Source organism: Lycorma delicatula, chromosome 9 (assembly GCF_047948215.1).
Source record: "Lycorma delicatula isolate Av1 chromosome 9, ASM4794821v1, whole genome shotgun sequence".
Taxonomy (NCBI): domain Eukaryota; kingdom Metazoa; phylum Arthropoda; class Insecta; order Hemiptera; family Fulgoridae; genus Lycorma; species Lycorma delicatula.
In genome coordinates this window covers 61,165,282-61,192,418 of record NC_134463.1, presented here as the reverse complement: position 1 = coordinate 61,192,418, position 27,137 = coordinate 61,165,282, and the positions used below count along the sequence as shown (strand labels likewise).

At 29.8% G+C, this 27,137-nt stretch overlaps 1 protein-coding gene across 1 annotated transcript in view; it reads left to right on the top strand.

Moving 5' to 3' along the window:
• The window catches only part of LOC142330091 (uncharacterized), a 579,867-nt gene that overhangs the window by 288,145 nt on the left and 264,585 nt on the right, over positions 1-27,137 (top strand). The window lies entirely within an intron of this gene.

Genomic DNA, 27,137 nt, shown 5'->3' with positions numbered 1-27,137 from the left:
ACCGTACTCTTATTTCTGGGATCTCCAAGGTTCTTAATTTTAGGTTAGTATTGTGGCGGTACAATACCATCCACTAATCTTATTTAAATCTAGCACTTGATACACCCTTATCCTTTCCCATTTACCTTTATCTCAATTTCTGTCCTCAAGAATCTTTTCTGTTTCGATTTATTTCCTAGTCGTTTCATTTTACTTCCTCTGATGTTTTCCTACGTTCCTTTCCAGTTCTTTCCAACACTTTTAAGGATTATCCATCCTTCCAACTTTTTGATCGTCCGTTTTTCTTTGATTTATATTTCCAGTTGTTTTACTGTTTATTTCTTAATCGTCCATTAAGAAACGCACATACAACTTCATATCCAGACTTCGTCTATTCTCTGTTCAGTATGAATGTTTCTCTACTTATCTTTTTCTTGTTGAAATTACTTTTCCTCATTAGCTTTTCTTACTGTTATGAAAATTCAATAACGGATCATTTTTCGTAAAAATTGTGAATGGAATAATAATTTTTGTCTTGTAATTAGGTAGATTTCATATGTAAGCTACCTATTGTAATAGGTACCATGACTCGACTTCCGGAAAAATTCGACATATCTTCGCGTTTTACGTCCCCCAGACACCAAAGCCATCGTCAGTTCAAAAGTTTATATATACGAGTACTTTATATATATTTCACCTTCTTGTGGATACGATAACTGCCGTAATTTTGCGCCAATCACTTTCAAATTGATACATAAAATATAATGACCCAAAATCTCGGTCGAGTTCGTTAATGGGTAAAATCGGATCATTGTGGGGGGAGGGCTTTTCGATAAAACAAAATATCGCTTTAACCTTTTTGTTTAGTAAAATATCGAATTCGTTCCTACTATTCTTTGGATAAGGACCTAAAACATAAGTAAGTATTGATATCACCAACCATTAGCTCAGGAGGTGGAAAAATGTGGTTTTGAAGACAAAAGAAAGCACACCTCCCTTAATAGGTACAGTCAAATCGGTTTAAAGTAGTCGTTAGTCCTCTAAACATTACCTTAAACATTTTTCTGTAACAATTTTTGATATGACCAATTGTTACGGCAAGGGGTGACCAAATTGTTGCTGGAATTGTAAGAAGATGAGGCTTGTCCTATGCTAAACATGGCGAAACTCTTTTCACATGCAATCATTGTCGTATTGAGTAAATTTGAAGTTTTTCTTAACTTTATGGTGGAAATCTCTTTTATCCCCTACTTAGCACCGGTGAAATCTACCTCCGCCATCGAGGGTGCCGAAAGGGATTTTTTTTTTTATTTGTTCTGTTTATTGTTTTCGAAATTGTATTAAATTTTTAGTAATATTATTATTTATAAATCGGGCCATTGAACAAATATGTATAATAGTTAGCGTTATTGCATGAAAATTCATATTTCTCTTATTGATATTAAATATTTATGTTAACTCACTAATAATTTCATTGATTTTTGTTAATTCTTATTAATCAGTTATGCAAACCTTAGATAGAGTTTTGATGAAATACATTTTTTTTCCTACTGAGTAATTTACGATAACTAGATATTAAAAGGTAAGACTCGAGGTTAGGTTTTCAAATAACGTGACATATTCTTTATCGAATTTATTTTACTCCAAGATTCACGATGTAATTTCGTTTGATATAAAGTCTCCGTTAGGTTGTTTCATCTTCACATCTGATTTATGTTTTATTATGCTTTATTTGGGTGTTTCTGAATTGGTTTTCGGTTTTCCTTTTTTAATTCCTTAGCTAATTTTTTATTACTTAACTTTGTAACTCTTTTATACGCCATGAATATTATTAAAGTGTGCGAGGCGGTATTCCTCCTTTACAGGAAACGTTGGGAATTTAATGCGATTGCATTATTACAAAAATAATATGATTCATAGTATTAATACCTCAATTCAAATATATTTTATGCGATAAGAAATGGTATATTTAAGAGTTTAACGTGAAGGGTTTTGCATACTGTTAAAACTAAGCTGACTGGGTAACTGGCGGACGAACGTCTAGCCCTAGTTGAAATAAACCGAAGTCGATAGGGTGTGAGTCATATTAGTTTCCTGTCCACAGGGAGGAAGCCAGACGACATGCAAATATTTCTTCTCTTTTACTCCCGTGACTTGCTTCTCACACTTTCTCTACCTCTCTCTGTTTCTCTCTTATTACCCTATATCCACCATAAACCCCTCCCCTAAGTTAAGAAACCTCAGAAACATGAAGAAGGGATTCGAAGTTGTAGGAAAACAAGGACGTTCGGCTGGTTTTAATATCCCCTGTTATATGCAATATCATACGACAACAAACTGCAACTTATGCACTCCTAACACTTAAATTGCATTCTTTATTGATCCAGTTTCTCATTCTATACAGAGTAATGCTTACAATACAATTTATTTCTGTTGAGAAAACTTATTACATTTTCATGTCAGTAGCAAACATTTATGTTACTGTTATGTTAGTTATATTACATTTTAATTTATGTAACAAAACTGTTTTTTTAATGTATCTATTGATGGGAATACTTTTATGTTATTCTAGTTATTTTAGAGACATTTATTTCCTCATGAAGAAATTAAAAATGTGGTAATAGTTAATTGAGTAATAAAAAGAGGTAATTCGTCCATATTTCCCTTTTTATAAATAGTGAATGTTTTATTTATTCGTATATATCAAAGACGGTAGTTTTAAAGGTATATATTTAAACTGTGTTTATTTATAATTAGGTTGTTCTAAACTTGTATGTATAATAATCTTAGATTATTACATTTTATATTCATTTATATTATATCCGAAGCAAGATTCAAACTTTCTGTTTCTCGTTTTAAAAATCTTTATTCATCAATCCAAAATTGAAAATACTAGGTTTGATATTTAGATAACTATAAACTCATAAATGATTGCTACTAGTAACCTGTTATTACTATGTTCGTTTTTCTAGTTTCCAGTATGATCAGAATATCGATAGATTTCAGCCTTTGCGGTTAATATTTTTTTCCTTCGGGTTTGTAGAACCCGAGTGAAAACCGCTGCAAGTCCGGTAAATACTGTCTTGAACGATTGGTATTTAGCATTTTTTATACATTGTAAACGCGTGTGTGGTTTCATGTGTTACGATAGAATAAAATCCTTTTGTATTAGGTTACACGAGTCGCTTATGAATTGCGTTAAAACAGTTTTGTTAATTTATAATTATAATTAGTTAATCCTTTTGTTATAAAATTTGTATTTACGAGTTAGTTTTAAAAAAAATTGCTAGGTTCTCGTGAACGCTGTTTTACAGCTATAATCTTAAAGATGGCCGGGATTTTGATAAATGGATTAGTTGGTGGGTGTAGCAGTTGTTATGGTGGCAGAAATTCACCTGGTACATCTGTCATGTTTGTACGAGATTTAGCGTTTCCATAGAAAATCATTCGTTATTCTTTATTATCAGATTTGCAAATTATTTTCTTATATATAAAGTTGAAAGTTTGTTTGCCTGTTTGTCTTTATGTATGTTCTCACATCCCTCGATAACTACCGACCGATTGCTTTCAGACATATTTATGTTATCCCAGAGAAGGTTTTAAGTCATATACCGAGGTCCTAGCCCCTCTTCAGGTTTAAGTTGTTAATTAAAGAAGAAAAAAATAAACTAATCCCTGTCACCATAGCAACAGAGATACGTTGTGAAGTTTTCCTCGTCAAAGGTTGTGTATAGTTTAGTTACCATAGTTACAGTTATTCTTTCTTTTACAATTTAGTTTCTTTTTCAGGTCCCTATAAAGCTGGGATATTTTAATTGTTATTTATCAGTATTATCACCCGGGTTTTAATGTAGTTCTTTGAAATACCTGTTTTCGAAGATATGAGGACCGTCCACGTTGTACTGCACCTGTGGGTGTTCTTACCCGACGTTTATTGCACCTGATGAATCTTGACGCACCTTCTCCTTTTCCTATATATCCGTGTTCATATCCTCCTAGGACAATCAACCGTATAAATTTTATGTTTGACCTCACGAAATTCATAAAAGGTCAACACCACCTGTTTTCTTTCAGTACATGTTTCACCATATTCTCTCCAAGGCAAACCCGGACGCAGTGGTGTACACGGATACCGTTGGAAACAGGGTGATACCGTTGGATGCGCGTTTATTGTTAATGATCGAACCTATATGTTTGGTCTACTTGGTATTACGATTATCTTTACTGCTCAACTCTACGCTATAAATAAGGCTTTGAACATCATTAACCCTAAGTACCGTCATATCCTTGTTTGTAGCGACTCGTTTAATGCTCCCCAAGCCTTAGAAAATCTTTATTCCAGGCATCCTATCGTCACCGAAATCTACAGTGCTATCGTCGAGTTGACCCATCGCAACACCATAGGTGAGTCTCTGCTGGGTCCCTAGCCATGTAGGGATTCCGGGTAATGAACTTGCAGATTCTGCTGCTAAAGACGCATGTAGTCAACCATTCTTCACTACCCGTGTTACTGCGTTTGACTTTAATAACCGTGTCAAACACCAACTTCGCGCGAGGTGGCTAGATGACTGGGTTCCCACGGTAGATAACAAACTTCGGCACGTCAAAGATACTGTGTTACCATGGGATTCTTCCCACAGGAAAATTCGTCGATTGGAAGTGGGCCTCCGCCGATTGCGGATAGGATAAACGGAGCCACTCACGGGTACCTGATGTCAGCAGAAAATGCACCCACCGATATGCGTACGATGAAAGTGCCGCTTCACTGCGCCACATCCTTGTGGATTGCATACGTTATGCGGCCTTGCGTCGTAAATTTAAATTGCCCAGGAATTTGCATCAAATCCTAGGGAGTATTAAGAAAATTTTGATCAGGTGTTTTTATTTCTACGGGGTGCTGATATTTTACATACTTTTTATTAGTGTTTTTAGATTTTTTTTACAGTAGTTTGTGACTTATCGTTTAAATTTTTATTTTGTTTTAATTTTTTTATTCTATTAGGTTTTGTATTTATACTTCATATTTTGTTTTCCGAGCATTTTTATTTCATTTTTAATTTTGAATTTTTTAAATTTAGTTTTTAAAGCAGATGGACCGGAGCGTTTCTCGCCCAGCAAAAAATCAACTAAAAAAAAAAAAATAATCAGTATTATTCTTACAACCACGAGGGTAACGAACACTGCGGGGGGTCCAGGGGGGAACCCCCCTGGCTTGACGGTAATGGCAAGCGATGCGAGCTCAGTGGCCCTGGGGTCGCATCTTTACAACTTTACAATGGATTAAGATTTAGTCCTTTAATTAATTCTGAACGCTTTGTTATTAGGCTCTGCTATTTTTAGTTTTTTCTATGAGAGGGCTGATGTATGAGAAATATGAAGTTAAAATATAATAATGGATATATACCATGTATTTGTGAGCACATTAGGCCAGCATGGACTCACGCATAAGTGAACAAATTAAAACCGTGTTGTTTTTTTTAAATGTGTGTTTGGGTGTGTTTTTTCTTCTAAAACAGTTTAATAATATAAAAAAAAGTTTGTCCGTTTCACAAGATGATTTTTTTTTATTAAAATATATTATCAATTTCGTTTGGGTTAACAGAGTTCAAACTATAGTTATTTCCATGCTACTTGATACACTAGACTGTAGGCTATTATTTATTACCACTGATCAACCAGTTCTTTCATGGGCCTCCAGCGCCACCTTACCTTACTTGATTGGTTATTTCCTCTGAGCGTAAGAGTTTTTATTTTATTCATCCGTTAATCTGATACCAACATAATTTTATTTCTTGTATGAATCCAGATGGTATTTATTATTTTTTAATTATTTACATTACTGCGGTCAATTTTCAATTATTTGTTAACGTTTCTTATTAATTTTGTAAATTTTAATGTTCTGTAAATTTAATTTAAAAAAAGAAGTAAAATCTACATTTTTTAACCAGGACTGATTATTATTATTATTTTTCGTCGGTGTATATTTTTTGTAATTCTGTATGCAATAAAATTGAAAAATATTTCTATGAAAGATTTATATAATTATCAGTTTCCTGCTTACGAACGTTACTAAACATCATATTAAAAAAGGTGTAATAAAATGAGGGATAATTAATTTATAAATACAGTTTCATGGGAAAGTACATTGTACGTGTGTTGTTTAATTATTTTTATTTTTATTTATTATTGCATCGTAATATGTCGTCAGCCTTGTTTATTCGTTTATTCCGTACGTTTAATAATTATGTTTAGTATGAAATAATTTCTTTTCATTTAATTTATTTCTTTATTATTTTATTAAAATTTTGTATTTATATCAAAACATGTTTTTATTTTAATTAAAATATTTAGTTTGTTCCCTGATGAAACTGAAAAATCTATTTTTCATCGGTGTAAGCGTTATAAGGCTAGATAAATAGATGAATGTTTTACAGAAATTATATTAGAAGCAAACGTAAAGATTATCGAATGTACAAGGCCTGTACAGAAAATAACCGAACATTTCTAATTACGCACCAACGGAAATATTTAGTGATGTGCGGTTGGTAGTATTGTGTTCCACATTATCTCCTGTTCTTGGATTGTTGATATATCGTTTTTATTATTTGAGTGCAACGCGTTTAAGTGCTAGTAGCGATTTTGTAATGTGCGATTTTCAGGAGCAACAATACAACGTTAATTATTGCGTGGAACTGGGAAAAATTTCACAGAAACGTTTCAGCTTTTGAAACAAACTTACGGAGATGATGCTCTTGGTCGTACGCAATGTTACGAATGGTTTTCGCGATTTAAAAGTGGTCGCCAGTCAATTGAAGATGACCCTCGACAAGGAAAGCGTTCGACTTCAACTGCTAACACTCACGTTCAGAAAATCAACGATCTACTGCATGCAAAAAGAAAATCTGCAAAAAGAGACTAGAGTTGTGTCAAGACAACTCATGGTTCCTTCACAACGACAATCCTTTCGCACACTCAGCTTCGTCAGTTCGTCAGTTTTGTGCCAAAAATCACATGTATGTTCTCCCTCAGCCTCCCTACTCGCCAGACTTAGCTCCTTGCGATTTTTTCGTATTTTCGAAATTAAAATCAGTGATGAAAGGACACCGTTTACAGATTATTGATGACGTTAAAGCAAATTCGTCACGGATCTTGAAGGCCATTTCAAATGAAGCTATCCAGGTCTGCTTTGAGAAGTGGAAATGACCGCTGGGAGAAGTGTGTGAATAGGTGAGGGGAGTACTTTGAAGGGGTACAAGTACCAATAATCTGTAAAATTAATAATAAAGATTTAAAAATTAAAATTCCTTTATTGTCTGATCAGATCTCGTATATTTAATATAAATATTATTTTTGAATTGATCGTCTAAATCGGGTACATTTTCTCGTTTAAAAATATAGTAAAAGACCCAATGGAATTTTGTGCAACTGGTTGTTATTATTATTAAAGTACATATGTCGAATTAAAAAAAAAAAATGAATTAGATACTTTTCCATCATTCCTGAATATTTGTGGAAAATTAATTTTAATCTTTACAGTAACAACACTTAAGTTATAATCGGATATTTCGTTTACTTATTATAACAATAAAAAAGAGTTAAATTCACAAAATGATTAGATAAAAATTGTTTTGACGTAATCTTTAAAATTATATTACGTATAAACTTAAGTTCCAGAAATAGAACTTAGCATAATTAATAAAAATATGATGGCTTTACTGTAAAGAGAATTGGAAGAAGTTGGAACTTTTCTGATTTCCCCGTTTGTTGATGCTTAAACAAAATATAATTGTATCAGAATTAATGTAAAAATACATAAAGGAATTTTTAAAAAAAAATCGTGCAATGAATTTTTTTTTAAACTAAGAAAACTGGGCCCAAGAGTCCTTGTGATTTTTTTATTTTGACTTTTAAAAACCCTTTATGGCAAAGTAATTTCCTTAGGAACTTTTTTTAAGAAGCAGTTGCTTTTAGCATTATTAAATAACAAGAAGATAGAGATTGATTTTCATTAAATATTTTTAGGAACGGGATTGGAATTTTTATACAAAGTATGTATTTACAACTATACAAAAAAAAAAAACAAGAAAGATACAGAAGTGTTTAGAACATGCAGAAGATCCAATTATATTGTATAAAAAGGATTACGAGACTCTGATTTATTAATAAGCAATATATCGGGCTTTTGTACAAGGACTTCGTCCTTCGTGTAGAAAATATCACCGTTATCAAAATATGTACGAGGGTCGTTCAATTATTGATGAGATAACTATAGAAAAATTATTTTTTCAGTTAAAATTAAATTAACGCTACTTTTCAAAATCCCCAACCAATTTAGGCACTTGTCCCATATTCTGTGAATTTTATTATTCCATTAGTAAATGATTATTTACTTTAATATCTGATCCAGATAGTTTTCACCTTGCCGCTGATGTGAAACGTTGATTCATTATTGAAAACTACATCGTCTAAAAATGTATGTCTGCAGTTCTATCCATCATTTCCACACGAAACTGCAGCCGAGCAACTTTTTTGTCGTCTGTAATGTATTGAACCACGGTTAATTTGTAAACACAAATTATTATTTATTAAAACACAAATTAAATTACTTCAAGTGCAATCGTTTACGTAATACGCGCCAAACAGTTGTTTATGGAATGCCAGTATCACTTGACGCACGTCGAGTTGATTTCTTCATACTTGCAGAGCTTTCTTTGAGTCATTCCCCAGCAGGTTCAGGGACGCGTGGGTATCCTGGAACAATGTTTAACAGAACAACCTGTCTCAACGAAGGTTTGGTGCCAAGAGTAAATTGTATGCCTACTAGGAGGCTCCCTATTATACGTTTTACGAAAATTACGTTAACTGCAGTTACTGACTGAAAATAGTGAAATCAAAACACTGCAAAAACTTTCTGCACCAGTAAATGTATCAATTTCTAAAAAACATTGGTGACAGGTGGCCGAATTAGTTACTAATTAACTACGCGAGTCAAAACTTGAGTGTAAGTTATCTCAATAAATTTCTGTATGCTTTTAAAGTCGCAATGTCGTTTTTGAATTTATCCAGAACTTCATATTATATATTGAATGATCTATTTTTTCTTTTTTTTCTTTTTCTTTCAATTATTTTTTTTTTCGTTTAGTCGTTATTATCGTTACTCGTATATAATGAAATGTTTCATTTTTTATCTACATATAATTCATAAATGCATATAATATTTTTGAAATCTTGAGTAATTGTTTTTTTCATTACTTTTGACGATATTGCACAATTATTAACATATTTAGATACTTATGTCGTCTACCGTCGCTCAGTATTTTACCGGGCCGTTACTTTTTCTTTTGTTTATTAATTTCATTTTACTCGACTAAGTAATTAATTCTGAGTTAATTAATACCGTTTTATTTTATTTTAATCCATTTTTATTACCTTGTATTTAAATATAATTGTTTATCTGCTGTATAATTGGTTTTCATTGTGGTGCGCAAATGTTGATGAATAAATAAATAAAGAACTTGACAGTATTTCCTTACAAATTACTCAACCAGGAAATATATTCTTTCGAATATTCTCCTAATATCTTGTGACCAAAATGCAGTTATCTTTTTTTTTAACTAATTCGTTATTTAACAAATTAAAAGGAACTGCCCTTCGATTTGTTTTGTTCTAATGTAAAATCTTAGAAATAGTTTATTAGAGAATCCAAAATAATTATTTTATTGTTTTAAAGTATCTAATATTTTATCGTTGTTTAATGAATATTTATTATCTAGTATCGTATTATTATTGGAATATAAGTTACTTAACGGTATCAACACTTAAGAGATGGAGTAAATAAATACGTGTTACGTCTATTAAAAAAGGAATAAAATGAAAAAATATATATAAAAAGTTGAAAGGAACTTTCTTGTTTCAATCCTGGTATATTATTACAGTGTATTATTATTATTAAATTCAAGAAAGGGTAGGCTAGAAGATTTTTAAGAGGAACCGTTTTAGAGTGTGAGGTTTACACCGAAATAATGTTTAAAATTAAAAACCGGTTTACACGAGCAAGCTGACCTGAACTCTCTTGAAATAAAATACTGTTACTTATTATATCTAACGCGTTCTGAATTATAAACAAATTGTTTTAAAAATAAAATATAAAAAAATGAAAATGTGTAGCCTACATGAAAAGTAGTCATGATTTTTTAGAATATAATTTTATATCTTTTTATTTTCTGATATTTAAAATAATGTCATTTATGTTAATATTTAAAATAAAATTAAAAATATATTGTTTTAGTGATTTTCAATGGTTGTAGAAAGTAATATGAAGAGAATTGTTTTACTTTTTTCTAATTTTATGGTCAAAATTTGTTTTGTATAAAAACTAAAAAATTATTTGGTTGGTAAGCGATATTTTGCGAAATCAGAAATCTGAATTCGAAATTTTTTTTTACAACGTGAATATATTCCAGATTTATTGTACAAATATTTTTAAAAAATACAGAAAATTGTACTGTTTTAGTTTTTAAAGTTTAAAAGAAACGAAACAATGTGTTAAATAAGAACATTAATATCTTCATTATTATTATTATTTTCAAAAATATAATTATATATTTAGCATACGTACTTCATAATAACATTGATTGAAATGTTAAAAAATTCTAAAACCATCCTTTTTTTCCAGTATATATACGTTATACATCATAATCGAACAGATTTTTTATAAACTGTTATGAAACCAACATAGGCATGCTAATGAATAACAAACATCTCATACCATGCTTTATAGAACAGGTATGGAGTGAAGTTGCCCTTTTTCTTTTGTGCTTAGCTAAATATGCTAGTTTTAATCACTATTCTCCTCTCACTGCAAGGCTCATGATTTTCAGCTCTATTAATAGATTCAATCGGATGATTTTTCCTTATAAAGCCCAAATTATATTTTAAAATGAATTCAAAAGTTAATATTTGTCGTGTTAAACGATTTTATTACTAATTTTTTTAACGGGAAAACAAAAACGGAATAGCTCAGACCAGTTTTTCCAGGCTTGAGCTCTGAATTATTATTAGCAGGGTCCCAACGTAATGTAAGAAAGTTTAATTTGTATTCACCACTTAATTTTTTTTTTTACGTCTCTGCATATAGGTGTTTGATTTCTCCGTTACTTTTACTTAATAATTCTTACACAATATGTTCCGTTACTAATTGAAATATTTTGTAGGAAAATTGAGTTAAGAGGTAGGAATTTTTCTTCTTTATGGATCGAGGAATCATTTAAATTTTTTTTTAACATTCATTGTCATTGACGATTTTAGAGGATGGAATTTTCTTTCTGTCTGTTAGGCATTTCGTCATATTTCGTTTAGGTGTATGATCAGTATTCTTTCTCTGTATAAAATTATGTATACACACACATACTCGCGCGCGCGAGTTTTTAAAAAATAAAAACCATTTGGATGTATTTCAACATAACTGGACGCTTTTGAATGAAATCTAGTTTGGAACACTTCTTAGTTTGTGTATAACGCTGTCAGCTTCAAGATCTTGTGGAAAACAGATGTTATTTTAAAATAGCTTTAATCATATATATTTAGTAATTCCGCCAACTGTGAAATGCGATCGATGATTCGTTTTTTAAATATAAAAAATATTCGCGCAACTGAGATTCATCGACAGATTGTTAAAATTATGAAAAAGGTACGAGGTAAACATGCTGAATTTGGTATAGGTTAATCAACGGAGGGAGAACAATCTTACATGATGAAGAGATCTGGGCGCCCATTTATCATTACTGACATTATTTTGGAATTGAAATTGTATTCTTCTGATCGAATACTAATCTCTAGGGGAAACTATCCTTGCAGAAAAGCATTACAAAATTTAAAATACGTTACGTTAAACTATGCAAAATATCATTTGTTCGCCAACAGAATGTATCTGGTCTACAATAATCCGGGTCCTCACTTCCCTCATTACATAGAAATATATGATTTATTTACTTATCCTATATGATTCATATATTTTTATTGGTTATAAAGAGGAAATATATTTTCGTCAAAGTATTCTGTTGAAGTTGAATAAATTAAAAATAAGCACGGCAGGTTGTACTTCGCAACTAACGTGATGGCATCGGTTATTTACCATGCCAGTAACCTAAAATGGTGTTCAAGGTTTGAAATATGTTTTTAAAATATAAAATCATTTTTAATGAAAAGGAGGAATCTTGTCATTAAATTTTTTATTTTTTTTTTTTATAAAAATATCATTTCAACATATCTTGAAGTACTTTGTATAGTGCAAAATATAAAATCAGATGAATTTATTTTTTAAAAGCAAGCTCCGTGGCGGTATGGTAGCGTCTCGGCCTTTTTTCCGGAGGTACCGGGTTCGAATCCCGGTCAGGCATTAAATTTTTCATACGCTAAAAAATTACATTTCCATTCCCTATGGACAAGTTTTTAGGCTTCTGTGGTGAGATCGTCAAGCAAAAAAGAGAAAAAAATTAATCTTGTTTTTAAACCGATTGGTTTAATAACGTTTCATTCTCCATAAAAAAGGAAGGTGCGTGCGTGTGTTTGTTTGTTGTATGTGCTCACCTCACATTTTTATTTTTGCTGCTATTGGCGCAGAGCCGACCAATAAAGGTACACCGAGTGGTTGCGCGCAGCGCCCGAAGGATTCATTCGTTCGACCGATTTATTATTATTGATAAGAACGATTTATCTAAAATTATATTTGTGTTTTGGGAATAAAAAAGGAAAACATTGGGATTAGACCTGCGTTAAAAAATCACAACTCAAGAAACAGCTAAAAGTGTTCAGGATTTTTCAAGCCTTTCGTTGTAAAATTATTTTGTTGCTGTTAGTACGTTAAATTCAAGAACGTTATTTAGTTACAGTTAGCAAAAACATTTAACAGAATCCTATATAATGAAACATAAATCACGTAACATTTTCGCGGCTAGTTTCTTAATAAACTTACTGTGTATGCAATATATTCTTTTATGTAGTATGGGCTGATTTCATTTTTGATATTATAGCGTCTAATTTCAGTTTGTGGACGTTTCTCATCGCAATTTTATAAAACGGTTATGTTATTACTATTAGGTGCTTCCGTTAATACATTTTATATACAGTGGAGTTGTTAGAGGTTTATTGAAGTAAAATTATCCCGTACTTGAAGAATGCAGGCGAAACAGTACATTAAATCGTTATTTTTAGAAAAAAAAAGGCTCTTTTAAATCGTTTCAGTTTTTAATTTCTATTCATTATTTTAATAATCACTTCATAGAATATGTTCAGCAGTTTTTTGTTTTATTTTTTAAACTTTATGTTGCCCGCTTTTGATTATTTTGTTCATATATGTGTACACTATTACCAGGTAGATTATACATATGTGTAAGTCATTTATTATTATTGAATGTTAAGCACATAAAATAAATACAACATTTTAAAACAGAATTCTTAATACCTTATTTTTTCTAAGAATAGAGCATTATATATTTTTATGTTTAGTGTTTCAAAGGGTATACTCAACAAGAATAAATGATTAAAATTAAAATAAATTGAACTTTTTTAGCGGTCTAGAATTCTAAAAATAAACGGGTTATATTATTATTAATTAATTTCATACCTAATAATGCATATGTAGTGCGTGTAATTGTGTACTTTGTAATTGCTTGGAAGTACGCGTAATTTCAACTTACAAAACAACAAGCGTATTGAAGTAATTTTGTTTTAGGATTATTTAGTACACTCTAATAGCGGCTAATTGCCTTACTAACTAATGTTGAACATTTAACAGACTTGGCTTAAAACCACTGCTTGTGCCAACAAACTATTAAACCCTCCTCACCATCCCCCCACTCCATCACTTTCCTTCCTTTCATTTACAACATACACCAGCTTTGCTCATATAAACGCCTTTAACGATGGTACCAATAATTCCTTCTTTAATGTTAATTCAATTAAAAGGAATATTGCGGTGGTTTTGTTTAACTTGAACTCATTATTATTAATTATTAACCTGTATTATGATTTTTATGTTTAATAGTTATAAAGAAATTGAATTCTTATATTACGTTTAGTTTTGATTTCATTCGTTGGGATTAAGTAAGTTGAACTCATCGTTTCACGTGTATAAAATTTAGAATATTTTTTTACATAGAATTTATTTTATCTGTTTCTTAAATTTATACGTTTTTTTATTATTCTTTTTTTAGAAAATTATGTACAATAATAAGTTAACATTTTATAAAATCACAGCAACCGTTTTTGAAAAATTCGATTTTTATATTTATCATTTAATAGAATTATATAAGTTTTGTTTAAACTGCTTGAATGGGATACAAATTAGTGCTAAGATATGTTATTTTTTACAGTTTTTGAAAGTCATTGGTCAATTCACTGGTTTAATTTACTCTCCATTCCTTTTTGTTCCCGTCTTAATATTTTAATCTCAGAATATTTAACTACATTTTTAATCAAATATTTTATATGCTGCAGTCGCTATAAACTGCTCATAACTATAAACACAAATCGGTTTTTTTTTATTTATTAAATTAAGTTTGGATCTATTTAGATGGTTAATCTGTTTCGCCTTTTTACAAGATATACCCCTTTCTCTGTTCGCTTTTAGACCTCTTCAGTTTCTATTTCATCGATTTACCAAATTTTCAACAATCTGTATTCTATACGACGGTAAATTTATTATAATTACTTTTCTGGCATCATTGCTCTAGAGCTATGCTAAAAGAAGGAAACTATCGTAATACATAAAAAAAATGGGGTTATGGGGTTTATTTTTATTTCTCAACGTTTCATGATGAAAGAAGAGGGAGTTATGTATGTGTTGGCATGTCTGAATCTTACTAATTTTTGACTGGATAAACAGATTATGATGAATTTTTGTTCAGAGACTGGTGTACACGGGACAGTTTGTGAAATTTTGGGATCAATATTTCCAGGGGGTGGGTAGGTTTTAGGGGTTAATTTTCTCAAAATTATCCAAAAAAAATTTTTTTTTAATTTAAGCTCAATACATGCGTCCATGTTTATCTTACCGTTTTTTTAAAATTTCCTCAAACTTCCTCCTTATTCAAAAATCGAAATAAGTTATCTTCTTATTTATTGCATATTTTTAAACGATCTTTGTTTAGCATTTTCCTTGGCTTAGTAGTAATGCAAACGACCCGTTTAACATAATAAACGTAAAAAAAATTGTTTCTTGGAATGTAATTTTGGAAAGGAAACACAAAGAAATAAAAAATATCGATTTTCCTTTTAATTTACAAACTTTTTGGGTCTATTTAAAGATATAATGATAATTTTACAATAAAATTTCATCATAAATTTACCCCACCCCCAAAAAAGAAATATTAGTAAACTTTTTCATTTGTATTTTTTTTCCACTATATCAGAATAAATACAACAGATTTGGATTTTGGACTTTTTTTTAACTGCAGTAATAAGTCCTCATTGAGAACGTTTCGACGATATATTGTGAGTGATACTTATTTTCATTGGTTCCAAAGTTATAGCCAAATAAAATTTTAATTAATGAAATATTTGGATCTTACAAGGGCAGGGCAAATCGGTTCGAATCCGACCTACATTGATTTGTTAATTATTATTAATCTCTCATTGTAAACAATTTTTATAATGAATAATAATTCAATAATAACAATAAAATATATATATATATATATATATATATATATCAGAAGTTAATAATGAAATAAAATCTTATGTACTTTTCATTTAAAAAAAAAAATGTGTATATGTTATTTAATAGGCGTACTAATAAGTCCATGGTGTGTCGCACTTCAGATTTGGTGAAACATCTGATTATTCGTTTTTATTTTCATTTTGTTGATACATCCTAATAATTTGAAAAAATAATATTTTTCGATAAATATAAAACATATATATTTATTTAAAGAGTAATAAAGGGACTTTTACTCTATCCTAATATTTCAGGTAAGATTGTTGATTTAATAATTGTATAAATATTTTACGTTAACTAACATTTTAGCAATCGTATAACTCTCCACTTTATTAAAGAATTGGAGGATCGTATCTCAATTTCAAATGAAATAAGTTTAACTGAAATGCAGCAAAAATGTATGTATGTAATTTAATAGGCGAACAAGGAAGTTACGTGGTGTCCGCATCATATTTTCTAATGACATTATGTAACAACGGTATAGTTATAAATTTGTTACATGTAAAACATCTAATTTTAAAATGTCAATACGAAATGAAAAAAATTACTGTAGAACAGTTGCTTTGTTAAAATCTTATTACATCTAATTTTTAACGTCTACTGAACTGTACGTAGGTAAAGTTAATATTTTCTTAATAAGTGTAAATAGTTATTCGTAAAAAAATACATGGTAGGTGACAGAAAATACCTAAAGATTCTGGAAAAAATTTAATTTTGAGAAAATTTATGAAATAAAGACAATGCAAAACGAATATCAGTTTTTAAATATAAAATTTATTTAAAGTTTAAAAAAATTGATAAAAACAATAAACCGTCGTTATTCATTAGAAAAAGTCTACGTAATAAAGTATTAGTATCTCTCTCTCTCTCGCTCGCTCTCTCTCTCGCTCTCTCTCTCTCTCTCTTTCTCACTTGCGGAATATGCGTGTACATGTATATATATATATATAAAGATAGAATATACATATTTCTCATCTACGAGTATATGTATAGGGTTGATCGTTGTTAGGGTGCCTGGGAATTAATCTGCCGTAATGTATCCCAAACTAGTTAACAGTCTAGCGTTGAGGGCGCTTATTATTCCCATGATATGTCAACTTAGTTGATCTGGACAGATGTCTCCAGAGTATATATATCTAATATATTTATAGCCTTGCTGACTGTTATCGTTTCTTCCAAACGCTTACGCTTAGTTTTTCTATCTCTTTTTTACTTTATGTAATTTATTCATTTCTTTAAAATATTTTCTTTTATTTATTATATATTTTTTTAACAGTTTATAAAATGTTGACATATGCTTATTAAATTTTAATATTTTTTTATCACGTATATTTCTTTTGCGTTTTATCGGTGGTGTGAGATGACAGTATGTGTAAGTCATTCCGTCAGTATTTGGTGATCTTCACTTTATTTTTTTAATAAAACTTTTTTAAAAAATTATCTTCATTTTTCATTCAGTTTCTAAATAATCACGATTGCTGTAGCAACATCGTATCCTATACCCTTGATGTTTACCTCAGGGATTAAAAAAAGCGGTGGATTTATATCTTTATTATTTCACTTTTTTACATTCATTTTACATTTGTTTTTATATTAATTTTTATTTTATGATTGATGGTTTACATCCATGTTGGTTTAATCTTTCTGTTTATGAGGATCTCCTTTAAATCCCGAATTATGTTATTCCCTTTGTCGTACGGATTACGTTTATTCTTTTACTTTTTTTTTGTTGATATTTGCATTTCAGTTCGGTTTATTTGAAGTACAGTATTCTGTCGGTCATAAACGTTTTGTTCGTTAATAACCCTGCAGAAAAATAAATTTAATTATTAATATTTCATGTTTTTTTTGAATAGTTTTTATTTTTTTTTATTTGCGTTATCGTATGAAATATTATTCCTTGTTCAGTAGTTTCCTCTAAATTAATCATATTTATTACTTAATAAATGACTTTTCTCTTGTTACCAGTTTATTGGTGGCTTACTCTATGATACTTAGTGAAAATAATAGAATGAATGGTAACAAAGCTTCCTCCCGATTTTCGTGTGATGAAGGACCGTGCAATCGGTATTTCTGCAACCTTTACATTAGTTCTGTTCTTTTCGCTGTTAAATAACGAATTAGTGGTTTCAAGTGTTGATATATGAAACCGTTTGATCTAATTCGATTCATGATTCAATTTTTTTTTCCAGAAGAACTTATCCTTATTGTCAGCATTTCACTAAAAATTTGATCTTATTTTGCCAAGTGTAAAATTGTTCTTAAGTTCCATATCTCTAATCCTATATCCAAATCTTTAATTCTGTAGGCATTCCTTTCATTTATTTCGCAACTCTTGTTTTTCCGAGAAATTTAGAGTTTTTTTACAGTGCTGTATTGTTGCTAGTTGTTCATCCAATCTAGTTCCCTCACTAAACGGTTCAAGAACTCGTCTTAAGGGGGAGTTTATCAGATCTTAGCTAAAAAAAAAATCTACTTTCTAAAGCGCCGAGAATCCGCCTTTCAGTCTCTTCCATTCTGCTACATGACCCACATAGTCTCTTGTTTTGTCCAGAAGTTGGTTGATTCTTAGAATCTTCAAAGTCTAAATGATTGATTCGTATGATATTCTGGAAGCGGTGTTTAGTATAGGTTACTTTATTTGACTGGCTGAAAGCCAGAATTTGACAGTCTGTCCTGTGTTGTGTAATGAATATACTTGTAGCTCGTTACATCCATGAATTCATTCATGGACTGATTGAAGTAGGATTTGCTGGTAAAGCTAACCAATTATGTACGTAGATCAGTGATTCTCAACCGTTTTACCACCACGACCGCCAAAAATAAAAATAAAATATGATGAATCCAATCACAACCCAATGAAACCTAGTTAAAACGATTTATCTGCATCGGTAGGGACGGGTATGAACATGCTTGTATGTAAGTGTACAAACATGAACAAATTACAGGTTCTAACTTATGTGTACGTGTTCCTTGTAATTTGGTCTGTTTGCGTAATATTCGCTGTAAGAGCGTCATCGTTGAATACGCATGTAATACGTTTGAACACGTCGTGCTCTCAGCATTACAAAAGAGTCGTAGGGGATCGAAGAACATTAGTTTAGTTTTGAATGCACAGCGTGCGTTTGGTTTTTAAAAGCGAAATTTCTTTAAAAATAATCCAGGTTTCAGTTTTTTAATGTTCGGTGAAACGGTATAATTGTTTCTTCTTTTTCAATATGCAAAATGGATAAATTTGTGAAAAAACAAAGTGAGCCATCTACATCCAGTGAAGCGGTTGGTAAAAAGACAAGATTGTACAATAACAGTTATTTAAATTATGGCTTTACCTCATTGTACGGAAAGCAACGGTGGTTGTTTGCTTCCAAGTCCTCTCCGATGAAACATGAAACCATCAAAATTAATTCGACATTTGCAAACTAAACAACCGGATCATAAAAGCAAACCTTTGGAATTTTTCAAAAGAAAATTACATACTTTGAGAGGTCAACAAGCTTTTATTTGTAAATTAAGCAATACTGACAAAAGCACACTTATCCCTTAGCTAAGGTGTCCAAACCCCATATAATCGCAGAAAACCTCATATTACTTGCTGCAATCGATATGGCCGGTGTTTTAAGAGCCGTGGAAGATGGAAAAAGATTGAAAAAAATTCCGCTTTCTAACTACACATTATCACGACAATTCGATAACATGACTGTCCATGTGATCAAGAGCAAATGTGATCAAGAGAATTTTCAGTTTGATGAATCAACAGATGTGGCAAACATTTCTCGGTTCTTATGTTCTGTAAGATTTGATTACAATAGGGAGAGATCAATCGCGGGCCTTCATGGCGCAAGTGGTAGCTCTCGGCCTTTCATTTGGAGGTCCCGGGTTCGAATCCCGGTCAGGCATGGCATTTTTCATACACGCTGGTCATGCAACAGGACATTTCTATTTGTTGTTTTTTATGAAGCTACTAAAAACTATAACATAGATTGGACAAAATGTATTACAGTATGCAGTGATGGTGCAAAGGCGATCACAGGAAAGAACAGTGGATTTCTGAAAAAATTAAACGATTTTCATTTACCAAGGATGGAATGGACGCACTGCTTCCTTCACAGACATGCTGTTGCCACGAAAAATATACCGGGAAATCTCAAAAGAATTCTTCGTAAAGCTGTAAAAATGGTTAATTTTATTAAAAGTTGACCGTTAAAGAATAGGCTGTGTGCTTAACTATGCGATGAAATGGACGGAAAGAAAAAAATCTCTTTTTTCCATTCAGAAGTAGATGATTATCGAGGGGGAAAGTATTAACCCGGTTATTTGAATTGTGAGAAGAATTAATAATATTTTTTCAGGATACACAATTGCCATTCTCAACGTTTTTACGGAATAATAAGTGTATGTTGCTGTTGGCTTACTTAGCTGATAATTTTCGCATTTAAACGACTTGATTGTAAATTTACAAAGAGGTGATAAAAACATTTTATTAATGAATAAAGTTCATGCTTTCATTAAGAAGCTTGATATCTAGATTATTCACCTTCAAAACAATTTTGATATGTTTCCACTCATTTCCGATTATATTGAGAAAAGTTTGAATGAAGATTACACTCTTAGTCACCGCAGTTTGGCTAGCATGAATATGCATTTGCGCGCAAATTCAGTTGACGTAGTATTTCTCGGAAGTTAAAAATTATTTCTGAAAGAGATTGGTACTGAATCCATTTAGTGAAAACGTTGTTGCAGCTGCTAAGTTACCAGTTTAGATTCACGACCAGCTCATCAAAATGTCTACCGATAAAACGTTACAACTACAATTCATATCTGAAGATACGTTTTGGCTCGCTCGTCTAAGTGAATATGGAAATTTAGTCAGAAGCATTGCAATTATTAATTCCTTTCGGTACGTCTTTCCTCTATGGAAAGAGTTTTTCGTTTATAGTTGCGCTAAAAGCTAAATATAGGAATTGTCTTTAAACCCTTGAAAGTAATCTGTTTTGTGTGTTTCTAACAAAGATCCACATATGTAGAAACGAAAAATAAATGCAACCATTTCATTAATTTATTTTTCTTTACGTGTACATTTATAAATGTAACTAAAAATTTATAGCAAATGATTCTTTTTCTCATAAAAGATTTCATTGTTGTTTATGTGTAAAGTTGTAGGCCAATTTTGCGATCCCCAGGTTAAGAAACGTCTATATAGATCATTCGTATTACGTTAGATAATAGGGCCTACTGAAAATTATCAACGGAAATTATTGTTAAACCAGATTGTCTTTCAATCGAACCGAAGTTCCTCTCACTTTAATTCTTACATATTATATTATCGTAATGAAAGATTATAAATATGCTTATTTCAACTAATAAAATTTTTTTAAAACATCACTTGTTAATTTTAATTTTCTCATTTATAAACAGCTAACTAGGGATGAAACTCTGTTCTGAATCAGGAAATTATTTATACTCGTTAGGATCAACAAACGAATGGAATCTTACTGTAACAAATACCATAATGAAAGATTATAAATATGCTTATTTTAACGAATAAAATTTTTTTAAAACATCACTTTTAACTTTAATTTTCTCATTTATAAACAGCTAACTAGGGATGAAACGCAGTTTTGAAAATTATTTTTACCCGTTAGGATCAACGAAATTATTTTTACCGTTAGGATCAACGAACGAATGGAATCTTACTGTAACAAATAATCATCATTCATCTCTTTGTAAACTCGATAACTTCATAGTATTTTGTTGGTGTGCGCATCTCACCCGCAGAGAGGTATTAGGTATTCTATACATGGAATAATAATGTCAATGATTTCTGATTAATTATATAACGAAATTATATCTACAGTTATCGCCGCTGTTGTATTTTATTCTTTTTTTTTTTAACTTTTATTTATCGTTGTTTGCACAACGACTTTCTTAAAATATTTTGCTGTAATTAGAAGTATTTACTTTGCTTATTATAAGCTTATTCTTTTTTTTTTTTTTTGTTAAGAAAAAAATGTGATGTGGACACCACACGATTCCTTGTATGCCTAATAAATTACATATACACATTGTTTTAAAATGAAAACTACATACATTTTAATTTCATTAATAACTTCTGATATATTTTCATATATTTTTTTTTGTTGCTATTACTGAATTATTATTTATTGTAATACTTTTTTTTACAATCGGAGGTTAATAATTATTAATAAATCAATATATTTAAATTAGAAAAAAAAGTTAAAAAAAAGGAGATGAAGTCTGATTTCAACCGATGTTCTTTCCTCTCGTAACTACCAATATTTCATTAATTAAAATTTCATTTGGCTATAACTCTGGAACCAATGAAAATAAGTACCACTTATGATATATCGTTGAAAAGCTCTCAATGAGGGCTTAGTACTGCAGTTAAGAAAGTCCAGAAACCAGTTTTTGGATTTTGGAATTTTTTGGACACTTTTGGTCCAGTCGGCTGCAATCAAAAGGGAAGGTGCACAACTAGATGTTACTACAACAGTCCTAAATCCAAAATTTCAACATCCTACAGCTAATCTTTTTTAGTTAATGCGAGATACATACAGACGTAACCCCGAAAGTAGTAAAAATGGATATTTCCGTTGAATTCTGAAAACCGAAACTTTTCGCGATCACAGTATTTCCTTTACTTCGTACAAGGAAGTAAAAACTGTGAAGAATTGATCCCAAACATCATTTAAATATCTATTAAAGCTATTGAAATATTACACTGGCATTATCTTCTTTAGTATTTATGGCAGTGTAGTTATCTTCTTTGTAATTTGGTAGGCTATATTTAATGCCTTTTGTTTTTGTTTCTAAAACAATCGAGTCGTGAATGTTTATTTAGTTTTATTTCGTTCTTCAGCTATTTTTGGATGTTGACATTGTATATAATGATGCCGAAGGTAAATGCTGCTAAATATATGCTGAGTAATTCTGTTTCTTATTAAAAAGTGAATTAAATTGGGCGAATAAACGATTATCTTTTTATATAACCTTTAGGTAGTGTAATGGTATATATAAAACCATGATCGGTTTCCTACATGTTTATTCTTTTACATTAGTATTATATGTCATATTTCAAGGAAAAAAGTTTATTAATGTTTTATACTGGGATGTATAATATAAAATGTATAGGTTAGGTTTAAAATAAAGTATATTAATAATTCATAATGATGTTTAATTTAATACGATTTAAAAAAAAAAATCTGTCTCACATATACTAATAGCCTTGAAGTTTCTTTCTGTGTAACTTCTTTTTTTCTTTTTTAACGAACAAAAATTCATCGGACCATAACAAGTATGTTTATTTATAACTTTTATGTAAAACGTGTCTCACCTTGAATGCTTTTCAGTTGTTTGATTTTTTCTTTTTCTTTTATTTTATTAACTGCAACGAATTTTATAAAATAATACTAAAAAAAACGACGTTATATTTCGTTATCTTATATGCCAATTTTTTTTCTTTTTCTTTTTAATCTACTTATTAATTATTACTTTTTTAAATTCAATTTTTTTTCTGTTGGTGAATTTTTCCTATTGTATATATAAGATGTTTGTAATGAATTTGATTTAATTTTTTGTTTTTAATGATCGAATGTTGTGAATTTATTTATCTTTTTTTATATTTTTCATTTTAAAGTGGTCTACTTTGTTTAAAGAAAAATAATTAAAAATGAACGTGTCGTATTTTAAAAAGTGGTTTGCTATTATTATTATTATTATTATTATTTATTTTTATTTTTTTGCTTTTTTTACTATACTTGAATAAATTTTTAATTCATTTAATTTTATAATTTATATTAATAATTAAAATAAATTAATTCTTGGCGTCATATCGAACTGATGTCTGATCGTTTTGTACTAGAATTAACATCTTAGTGTGTGTGTGTACGTATATATATATATATATGTATTTATACACACACACATTATTTAGCAATACATCAGTCGTTATTATAATGTGTGTTACTCGAGGATTTGGTCACACCTCTAATAATTTTGTTAATTACTGTTTACTTTTGAACAACACCCGGTTGTGATTGGAATATATCGTATTTAATCTCATCAGCAGTCTACAATAGTTTATAAAAATTTCTTTCCTATTTAACATCTTTTTTCCGTGTTTTGTACTTTCGATTCGCGGAGAAAGTTTTATGTTAAGTATATAATTCATGTATTAAAATTAAATAGAGTTACATTTACAGTTTTAGTTGATTGATGGTTAAAGTGTTTGGTTTTATTATTTTTAGTTAAGTGAACAATTCTGCTACATATGTGACAGATAATGAAATGTTACGGCTCGTTTGAGTGACGTAATTTGAATTTATAAATTTGAACGTGTAAGTTATTTGTGTTATAATTGAAATTCTAACAAAGAGTCCACATAGAAATGATAAGTAGAGATTATGAAGAATTGTATCACTTTCAGGAACATTTACGAGAGTATAAATATAATGAACAAAAATCTAATTACGCTTGTTATATAAAGAAAAATAAAATAAATGAACATATATTTTCAAATATAAACAACATGAAAATATTAGAAATCGGTAGAAATGAACAAATTTAAATACCTTATTCTTTATAAAATAATATACATCAATGAAAATATAACTAATGAATAATTAAAATTTGATCGTGATGATTGGATTAAATATTACTTAATTTAAAATGTTCGACTTATCTTTAAAATACAGAGTGATTCCAAATTGCACGGCAATCTCTCGGGAGATGATTCTATAGCCAAAAATAAGAAAAAAAAAGTTCATATAAGCATAGGTCAGAAAACGGTTCGTTAGCGAGTTTTTACACGCGAAACATTTAGCTCTTTGTGCTCCCTTTGTGAAATTAAACTGTACTAAAATTCTTGAGGTATAAATCGAGGAGTAAATTTGGTGTTTCTTTATGATTAATGATCTAAACAAATGAATAAAACCACTCCCAGACCTCTCTCACTTAGATTTAAAAAAAAAAACGGGTTAAACACAAAAACGTTTTGTCGGAAAATACACTTTTTTAGGTTTAGAATAAAATAACTTTGTTAATTTACGAATAAACAAATAAACATTTTTAGTTAATTGTGTAGAGAATTTAATTTTGAGAAAATTTATGTAAATAACTTTTAAAATTAAATACAAATTTAAGAAATTTAAGTTATTTAGAAATAAAACACAAAAACTGGATCGAAAAAGTGATACGATTTTATACAGAACAATTAATATACAAATGCTAAAAATTATAAAAATAAATTTACAAGACATCCTTCTAAAACGTATTTAAAAAAATTATTTTTTCATAAGGTTGCAATAACAGCTAATCAAAAGATCCAGTTTGTGTATTTTATTTCAAAATTAAGTTTAACTTCTAAAATTTTTGTTTAATTTTAATAGACGTTATTTAAATAAATTTTATCAGAATTAAATTCTTTCCAAAGTTAACTAGAAATTTTTATTTTTTTATTGATAAATTAACAAAGTTATTTTATTCCAAACCTAAAAAAGCATATTTTTAGACAAAACGTTTTCATATTTGACACAGTTTTTCTTAAAACCTATATGTAAGACAAGTCTGGGACAATTTTTATTCATTTGTTTATATGAAAAATTTACTCCTCGATCCAAGAATGTTAGTACTGTTTAATTTCACAGAGGAATCAGAAAGCAGGGTTAAATGTTTCGCGAGCAGAAACTCGCTAACGAACCGTGTTATGTCTTTAATTTAATTCCATAATAAAATGTTCTGATCTCTGCAAAATGAAAGTATCAACCGTAAAAGAAATAAAAGTTAAAGAAGTAGGTGGTAAAAATTAATTTTACAAATAATATACTTAGTGAAGGTGGTGAAATATACAATCCACGTAATTTCGTTTTTCACTTTTGAATTTTGATGCGAACTGATTTGGGTGACCAAGTCTACGCGCGTATTCTTTTGATTCGTTAATACTGTGGGGATTTTCCTATTTGTAATTTATATTTTACTTTCTTTTTCTTTAAGGAAAAACCATAATAAAATTTTATGTTAAAATGTAATTGTGTTTTTTTTTTTTTTTTTGGTTGTATTTCTCATAATTTTGTTTTATATGCTAATCTTTTACCTGGTCGTGCTTGACCACATCATCCATCTTTCAAATGTCTTTTGTTGGTACTCTAATCTTTGTCTTGCTTTTCAGTTTTTACTCATTAACTATATTGATTACTTTTCAACATTATTCTGTAAAACCAGATTGCAAAAACCTGAAAAATAAGTTTACTTTTTTCTTTTTGCTGCCATTTATATTCTTGTTTTTCTTTCATGAAATGCGAGAATGCTTTTTAAAATACTTTGAGTAATTCCAAATGGTAATTCCTAAATCAAGTTTTATAAATTAGATTTTTTTTCCTTTATTTAAGTTCAGTCCTGGATTTTACCAATCCGCCCTTGATGATGTCTTTCTTATTTTATCCAAGATTTGATCATTTATTGCTTACGAGTAAATAACAAAATTGTTTAAATTTATTATATTATCTCCTATCTTAATGTTGCACTCGAGTTTTAAAGCTTAATAAATATCCTTAATTCCTGTAAATTTGGTATTAACGTCCTGATTATATATATTTTGGGCTCCTATCTGACCGATTTTTTATAATTGTACTTTTCCTTTTTAAAAGAGTATACACGTATACTGATCAGTTCTGTTATACCATTATACATTTCGTATTTGCCAATTAGAACATTCTAACACGTAAAGTATAATGTATAAATTTCAATTGATTCAGAACATAAAAAAAAAAAATGGTATGAACAAATAAATATCTTTGTTTTTTTTTTTATATAAATTAATATAGCATGAACCGATTGAGATGCAGTAAATTCTTCAATCGGTACAATGATACCTGATACTTTATAATTATTAAATATTAAGACTCATTTAAAAAAAAAAAATCTGAAGTCCTTTAGGAGCTAATTTTAACAGCAATTTTTTTTCAATGAGCTGTATTGTGCTTATTAGTAAGTATATCGGTGGATATACTTAGATCGAATACTTACGACGTTTTCTATCTTTTTTAAGATGGATGTCATTAATACCAGTGTTACCACACACTTCACTGAAGTGTGGAAAAGTTTGAAAAATCTTTCAAGAAATTTCCATTAATCCAAAAGTATATTTTTAAATATTTAATAATAATAGTCTTTATTTTTTTATTAATTTTGATTAATTTTCGTATTCAAATTTCAAAACTTTAGCCCCGCCCGGTGGGCTGTTCGAGTGGTTAACTTTTCGTCTCAAAACAGCTGATTCTCGAAGTCGACCGTTCTGTGGTTCAAATCCTAGTAAATGTTAGTTGCTTTTATACGAATTTGAATAATAGACAGAGTGGATACTCCGGTATCCACTGCCGGTGTACTTTGATGATTTGAGTTCAATCAACCACACATCTCAGGAATGGTA